This window comes from Theropithecus gelada, chromosome 19 (assembly GCF_003255815.1).
Source record: "Theropithecus gelada isolate Dixy chromosome 19, Tgel_1.0, whole genome shotgun sequence".
Taxonomy (NCBI): domain Eukaryota; kingdom Metazoa; phylum Chordata; class Mammalia; order Primates; family Cercopithecidae; genus Theropithecus; species Theropithecus gelada.
Genome location: NC_037687.1, coordinates 1852589 through 1860921, shown reverse-complemented (window position 1 = coordinate 1860921; position 8333 = coordinate 1852589). Strand labels below are relative to the sequence as shown.

General features: G+C 61.5%; 1 protein-coding gene across 1 annotated transcript in view; it reads right to left on the bottom strand.

Moving 5' to 3' along the window:
• CSNK1G2 (casein kinase 1 gamma 2) overlaps positions 1 to 6728 on the bottom strand; it is a 34520-nt gene extending 27792 nt beyond the window's left edge. The window contains exon 1 of the mRNA XM_025368497.1: positions 6455 to 6728. The gene's annotated coding sequence lies outside the window, so the exon portion shown is untranslated. The remainder of the gene's footprint in view (positions 1 to 6454) is intronic.
• Positions 6729 to 8333: the final 1605 nt, after the last annotated feature.

Genomic DNA, 8333 nt, shown 5'->3' with positions numbered 1-8333 from the left:
AAAAAAAAAAAAAAAAAAAAAAAAAAAAAACATTGATTTTTGTGGTCTTGAAAGGCCAAGGCCCCCAGCACTTTGGGAGGCCGAGATGGGCGGATCACAAGGTCAGGAGATCGAGACCATCCTGGCTAACACGGTGAAACCCCGTCTCTACTAAAAAATACAAAAAAAAAACTAGCCGGGGGAGGTGGCAGGCGCCTGTAGTCCCAGCTACTCGGGAGGCTGAGGCAGGAGAATGGCGTAAACCCAGGAGGCGGAGCTTGCAGTGAGCTGAGATCCGGCCACTGCACTCCAGCCTGGGCGACAGAGCGAGACTCCGTCTCAAAAAAAAAAAAAAAAAGAAAGGCCAGGGCCACCTGGATGATCCTGTGGGGCCGGGGCCTGTCGGTCACTCTATGGACACTGGATGCCCCCGGCCTCTGAACTTGCTGTGGCGAAGGTCATGGGCAGCACATCCATCTGTCGGTCCCACTGCCCGTGCTCGTCACAGGGTGCAAGATCTGGCCCTGTGCCTGACACGATAGCGGGGACACCAGGCACATGCAGGACCCCTGGCTTTCTAAACGGCGTGGGGATCAGGACAGCGGAGTCTCTGAGGCCCTGCAGGCCAGAGAAGCATCCGGCCCGAGGACGGAAGAAACGCCAGGAGAAACCAGGTCCCTGGAAGAGGAGGGCAGTGGTCATCGCTGTGCAGAGATCCAGTCCCCAAAACCCGGCAGGGGACAAACAGTACAGGTGCTATGGATGGCGGTCAGCGGCTTCTCAGATGGTCCAACCCGGAGAGGCCGTGTGACCCGCGGTTCCACCGCTAGACGTCCGCCCGAGAACCACCACGCAGCCATGCGGGAACCGGACACGGTTGCTCGCAGCCACCACACGCAGATGCCACGCAAACATCCATCACGGAAATAAGCGCGTGGCCAGCCACGCACCGGAACACGACTCAGCCACGAACAGGAGCGAGGCTCGGACGCGGGCCACTTGGCTCAGTGAGAGACGCCAAACACACAAGGTCTCGGCCTGTGTGATTCCACCCCAGGAGGTCCCTAGAACCCTCAGAGTCACAGAGACAGAAAGTAGGATGGGGGTGCCAGGGGCTGGAGAGCGCAAGGGAGTGAACGTTTCACGAGGACAGCGTCTCAATCTGGGAAGGTGGGAAGGTTCTAGAAAGGACGGTGTGGAAGGCTGGCTGCTGAAAGGGCCGGGGCTCCCTTTGCAGGTGATGAGAACGCTCTGGAATAAGAGGTGGTGGCTGCACACACACAGGAGCCCTGACCATGGCGGGTCTGAACTGACAGGTCCACTCGGACGCGGATTTTTCCCAATAAAGGCTGCCCTGAGGGCGCCGGCCTCTCCTGGCTCCTTCCCACTCTGCCACCCGAGACAGCGAGACCCGCCCTCCCCTCCCCAGCCCTCAACGCGAACACGATGAGGACAGAGGCTTCCACGAGCGTCACTTCCACTGCGTGGAGAGCAAACAGGGTCTATCTTCTTTATGCTTTTCTCGACACGTTCTGGGCTCCAGCTTCCCTCACTATGAGAATGCAGCACCTGACACAATCCACGAGGCGTGTGAGCGTGGACCACATGTCCTCCCAAGGCCTCCGGTCACCAGCAGGCTGTGGGCAGCGGAGTCTGGAGGACTCCAAAGCTATACGAGGGTATTTTACTGCATGAGGGGCTGGAGCCCTAAACCCCACCCTGCTCAAGGGTCAGCTGTACAAAAATCACTTATGTGCACACGTCGCTGAATTCTACCGAATGTGGATTATGTTTTGACCAAAAAAAGTGGCTCATGCTCTGAGGACCATACCCAAATAAGACAGGTAAGAGAACAGTGAGCTGGGTCAGTGTAATGGGATCGTTATTTTTTTTTTTTTGAGAGGGAGTCTCGCTCTGTCACCCAGGCCACGGGCGAGGTCCAAGGGGCAGTGGAGGTCCCTGACCACTTCCAACAGGACAGCCATGGTACACCCAGGACTCACGCAGCGAACCCCACACAGCACCCCTCTCCGCAGCGTACAGGCCTGACCAGCGTGATGGCACGGCATGTACACACCTGTGCGGACGCCGCCAGGGCACACGCACACCACTCCTGCGGCCACAAGCCTCGGCCCAGCCCACCTGCAGGCTCCAGGGCTCTGGCTGGAACCCCCTCAGCGCACCCACCCTCAGAGGAACTCAAAGGCACACCCAGCAAGTCAGAGGCAGACACGGGCCAGTCCCTGTCCTCATGCTGGTCCCGTCCTGGGAACTGACCGCAGGCAGAGCCTGGGCATCGGCGCAGCCGCCCGGCCCCAGGACCACTGGAGCAGAAGCCCGAGGGGCACAGCCGCCGCAGACAGGACAAGCCCTCACACACTTGCCATCCTTCTTGGGGACGGAGGTCAGATGGGAAGGGGCAGAGGTCATCGCAGATGACATGAGCATCCTGGAGTCACCGGGGAAACAAAGTCCCTAAGGAGGGCGGGTCCCGCTGGCAACACAGCCCACAGCACCATGGCCAAGGGGGCAGGACTGGCCATGAGGCCTCACAGGCGGGGACTCTGTCCACGAATCCAGACCAGGACTTGGGGTGCCTCACTCCAGAGGGTGAAACTTTCCAGATAACTGAAGGATTACCTTGAAGCACAACTTTCTTCAAGGATCCAAAGGGCAATCACGCATCAACGAAACATCGCTGGAGACAACAAAAAACCTCTTAGATTTCCTCTGCCTTTTACATAGCGACAGGGCTGGGCGCAGGGGCTCACACCTATAATCCCAGCTATCTGGGAGACTGAAGCGGGTGGATCACCTGAGGTCAGGAGTTCAAGACCAGCTTGGCCAACATGGAGAAACCCCGTCTCTACTGAAAATACAAAAACTAGTCGGGCGTAGTGGCGCTTCCCAGCTACTCAGGAGGCTGATGTGGGACAATCGCTTTAACACAAAAGGCAGAGGTGGCAGTGAGCCAAGATCGCGCCACTGCACTCCAGCCTGGGCTACAGAATGAGACTCCGCCTCAAAAAAAATAAATAAATAGGCCAGGCGCGGTGGCTCACAAGGTCAGTAGTTTGAGACCAGCCTGACCAACATGGTGAAACCCTGTCTTTAATAAAACAATACAAAAAAATTAGCCAGGAGTGGTGGTGCACGTCATCTCAGATGCTCAGAAGGTTGAGGGAGGAGAATCGCTTGAACCCAGGAGGCAGAGGTTGCAGTGAGCTGAGATCGTGCCACTGCACTCCAGCCTGGGCAACAGAGCGAGACTCCATCTCTAAATAAATAAATAAATAAATAGCGATGGGCCTGCCCTGGTCTGGGACCCCCGAGCCTCATTCTGGTGTTCCTAGCCCCTCACTTTGAGCCCTAGCTAAGGTGGCACAAAGGGATACGCCCCACCCCGCCAGGCTAGTCCAGTTCCTGGACAGACCCATCCAGTAGACGGCTGCATCCATGTGCCAGTCACAGGGACAGCACAGTCCCCTGGACCCAGAGCTGGTAGAGAGAATGGGGAAGGTGGTGAGGCCCATCCTCTGCCCACAGGGCCACTACCCCTCGCTGTCACTGCTCCCACTGGCACAGCGGGTAACCAGAGGAGCACAGGTGTGGGAGTCAGTAACCACCACTTCCTCCTCTACCCAAGGAGGCCAAGTAGGCCTCGACTTCCTCATCTGTAAAATGGGCGCTCCACCCACTTCCCAGGAAGCCCCAGAGCACCGGCCCCACGAGAACTCCAGAATGAGGAAGAGGCAGACGCGGAGCCTCCCAACCTGGGGAGCCTCCAGACTGCAGGCCTCACTCAGACGGCCTTGTCCAGAGGCCGCCAACCAACAGGTTCTCTCGCGTGGCTGCCAGCGGAGCATCCGCAAATCTGTGGGGTGGGGGAGGCGGACCTGGCATGCCTGACACCAGAGCTCGATCCAGCACGCGCGCAGCCACTGAGCCCTAGCTGGACACGGGACTTGAGGCTGACCTGAGGACAAAGCCCACAGCTGCCCGCCACCACCGCGACACTAACCAGGACTCGGGCCAGGGCCTCCTTCACATAGGCCCTGTGTCCTCTGGGTTCAGAGAAAGTCAGCCAGCCCCACACGCCGGCCTGCCCACTGCCACCCGAGGGCAACCCCGACTGTCCCTAAGCTCAGCTTCGGTCTGTCCCAGTGGCTCTGCAGACACATCTGCTGGGGTGGCTAGGGCCTGCCTCTCGGGCGTGCACTGACACCCCCCACCAGTCCCCACAGACACAGTGCCCCCCCACCGTACCTGGCACACCAACAGGACTACCCCAATCCCCAAATTAATGGCTGGTGTACTGGCTTCCCCTAAGCTTGGGATGAGCAACAGGAACTTTCAATTAAAAAAACCCTCACCTACTTCCTTTGTAGCCCAGAGTAATTACTGTATCATTAAAAAGGAGGCGAAGAAGAAAAGAAGAAACCCGAATCGGCAATTCCACAAAATCCATCCGCACCAAGTGCTGCACCATCACAGGTCGTCCTGCAAACGGCCTGGCTCCCGGACCTGCCCAGAGTCCAGGCACTGAGGTGCTGGTCCCTCATCCTCTTCAGAGGAACTAGACAGGATCAAATCAGACAGGAAGCCCCTTTACACACAAGGAGGTCCGACCGCACTGCAGGCATAGGAAATGCAGACACTACAGACCAGCTGGGGTTTTGCCTCCCACCGGGGTGAAGGGAGCAGAGACAGCTCCTCTGACATCTCACCCCATTTGCCCGCCGCACAGTCCTGCAGAACATACGGCTGGCCTCTCACCCCCAGACCTGGCCCTTCCACTGGGACCCTGTCCAGACCCCGCTCCCCTGCATGCAGGTCTCCAGTTCCCTCCCATCTGTGCAGGAGCGGCTCTCAGAGCTCACCGTGGGGGGCTGAGCAAAACACTCTGGGCCCTAGAGACGTCAAGGCAGGCGTGCGCGTGCCTGCACACACTCCCCGGGACTGCGTGCCTGGGAAATTCATCAGTCAGCCCGGCCCAGAGCATTTCAGAGTGTTTCGTTTTGGTGGAGACACAGGAGAAAACAAAACAAAGTACCGGTGACAACCGCGAACTTCCCCCTTTCAAACCTGGGGGCCCTGTCACACAGTCTGTCCTCTGCACAGAGGCACCCCAGGCTGGGCCGGGCTGTGCAGGGCAGAGTGGCCCAGGGTGCTTCCATCCCCAGCTGCCACCCAACCCCCAGTCCCCTCCCTAATCCGAGCTCCTTTCCGCGGCGGGACGCCTGGGTTTTTCCTCCAGATGGGAGCCTTTGTACCTTCCTGCTCAGCTCCCACACCCACGAACTACCAGGGCCTCCGGGAACCAGGAAACACCAAGGAGGCTCCAGCACGTCCTGGGGTGGGGAGGCAGAGCCCCACCACATGGCCGTGTGGACGGCCCCGGAGCCCTGGGCCACACAGTGGAGCATAACGGGGAGAAGATGCTGGACTCCACCTACACAGACAACCCTCCAGCCCGCTTCCTACAAACAATGCCATCCGGAGGCCACAGGAATAAGAACCAGATGTCCCAAAGCCATTCTGGCTCAAGACGCAACAGTCCCCGAATGTCCTCTCAGCCCCCACGCCCCCCAATGGGAAAGTCTTCCCCTAAGAAAGTTGGGAGATAGAAGCCAGGCGGGGATCGGGGATCGGTGAGGCCACCGCAGGCCCTGTTCAGACATCTCACCCTCCCTCCCTGATCCGTGCGTTTCCGGAAAACAAAGCCCGTGGCCACAGCGGAAGGGGGAGGGGGCAGCGAGCCCAGCCGGGAGTTCCCAGGCAGTGCCGCAACAGGTCCCTGCGGATCAGACCACCTTCCTCTCCCCACCATTCCCCTGCTCTCCCCCCTCAAGAGCTTTAGGACCACAAAGTGAGGACTGGGACACAGCTGCGTGGGGAGGGGCCAGGCCAAGACAGGAGTAGGCAATGGGGCCAGGTGGGCAGGGGCCTGCGGACCAGAACGCAGGGAGGCATAAGGGACACGGGTGAGTGGGCGGTGGGCTTGAGCCCTGGGTGGGGGAAGAAAGCAGGAGGTGGGGTGGGGACTAAAAGCTCAGCGGAGGGCAGGGGAGTTGGAGCGCGGCAGTCACCGGGGTGCACAGTGGGGAGACACTGGAGCGGCGGGGGCAGGGTCTGGAGTGTGAGGGTCACTGGGGAGGCAGACTCCTGAGTGTGGAGGTCAGCGTGGGGCTGTGTCTGGAGGTCCTGAGCGCGGGTTCAGCGGGGTGGGGGGCGCTGGCGTCCCGAGTGAAGGGTCAGCGAGGTGTTGCGGTGGTGGGGCCCTGAGTGTGGGGGGTCAGCGTGGAGGGCGGTTAGACAGGGTGGGGGGTGCTGGGGTCCGGAGTGCGGGGTCGGCAGGGCGCGGGGGGGGGCAGTGAACCCTGAGTGTGGGGGCGGGGGCGCCAGGGGTCACTGGGGGCGCCGACGGCCAGGGTGCAGGGGGTGTGGGGGCCGGTGCGGGCGCGCGCGTCGTTACCTTGGCTCCGCCGTGGCCGGGCCCGCGGGCAGCGTCTGGGCGGCCGGCCCGGCTTCAGCAGCGCAGCGCGGACCCCCGCTCCGGACCCCGCGCCCGCTCGCGCTCCGGCTCCGGTGCCCGCTCGGGCCCCCGCTCCGGCTCCCGCGCCGCCTGGGCCGGCCTCCGCATGTTCGGGACTGGAGGCGCCGGGCTCGCCGCGCTCCGCCGCGCCCGCTCCGGGGCCCGCGCGCCTTACGCCGCCAGCGTCGGCCAGCGGGGGGCGGCGGCCATACGCGCCCCACTGCGCAGCCGCGGCGCCGGGGGCGCGCGCCGCAGACGTCACAGCGCAGGGCGGGGCCAACGCCCGGCCGGGCGTCTCTCGCGCCGCTTTGCGACAACAGATGGCGCCGCGCGACGGCCACCGCGCTTTGCGGCCGCTACGAGGCCGCTGGCCCGCTGACCGCGGGGGACACCGAAAGCGCGTGGCCGCGGGGGCGCGCGCGGGCAGCGAAGGGAGTCGGTTTCCACACCCTCCCGGGGGCGGAGCTTCCGCCGCCCGCCCCTCCCCGCCCGCTGTTGCCATGGCGACGCGTGGCTGGTCGCCCTGGCACGCCCGCCGCCTTGTGTGTTACGTCACAGTCTCGCCACCTGACGTCACGGACGGGCGGCGTCGCGGGGCGTTCAGTGCGTGGGGCGGTGGCGGGCGCGGCGCGGGAGGCGGCGGGTTGCGCGCGCGAGGCCGCGAGGTTTCCGGGGCAGGCGCTGGAAGAGGCGGCTGGCCAGGAAATGAGCTGGTTAAGGGCAAGAGGGTTTTTCCATCTGACTTTCCTGAGCCAGGAGGGGAAAAAGTTCTAGAATAACTGCTCCGTGTCCAGGGGGAGAAAAGCGGTAGCCTGGGTGCCCCGGTGTCCTCCTCCACCGTGACATCAGCAAGGAGCAGAGAGGAAGTGGGCCCGCGGCCGGCAGCTGGTCAAGTGCACTGCGGGGTCTGCCATGCCTAGCACGGGCCGCTCCCCTGGGGCTCTGCGCGTGGAGCCGACTCTGCTTACGCTGCCTGCCTTCGAGCCTGCACCGAGCAAGAAACGTGGGGAGGGGACCCATAGGCCAAGGCCCCGCTCAGTGAGGCCCTGTTCCACCCCATGACAGGGCCTGGAAGGGAACGGGCAGCTGCAGAAGTGGTTTCCGGCCTCCCCACATCTCCCACGCACCTCCCGGTGGGGGCATTTTTAAAGTCGGAGGAGACACATTCATTCAAATATGTATTAAGTGCCTGCCAGTGGCTCTGAGAATAGAACAGTGAGCTAGACTCTTGGCATCGTTTCCTAGGGAGCCCTTGGTTCTAGGGGAAGGAGAGAGCCCTATGTGGTGATTTCAGATGACGTTATAAGGTGGGGTGTGGGGTGGGCGCGGAGCCTCACGCCTGTAATGCCAGCGCTTTGTGAGGCTGAAGGAGGAGGAGGCTTGGTTGAGCCCAGGAGTTCAAGACCAGCCTAAGTAAGAGAGACCCTGTCTCTACAAAAAATAAAATGAGCGGAACGTGGTGATGCAATCCTGTGGCCCCAGCTACTTGGGAGCCTGAGGCAGGAGGATTGCTTTGGCCAGGACATCGAGGCTGCAGTGGGCTGTGATTGCACGACTGCACTCTAGCCTGCCTGACAGAGCAAGACTGCCTTAAAAAATAATAAGGCCAAGGCCGGGCGCGGTGGCTCACGCCTGAAATCCCAGCACTTTGGGAAGGCAAGGTAGGTGGATCACCTGAGGTCAGGAATTGGAGACAGCCTGACAAACATGGAGAAACCCCTTCTCTACTAAAAATACAAAAATTAGGCGGGTGTGGTGGTGGGGACTGTAATGCCAACTAGTCTGGAGGCTGAGGCAGGAGAATCGCTTGAACCTGGGA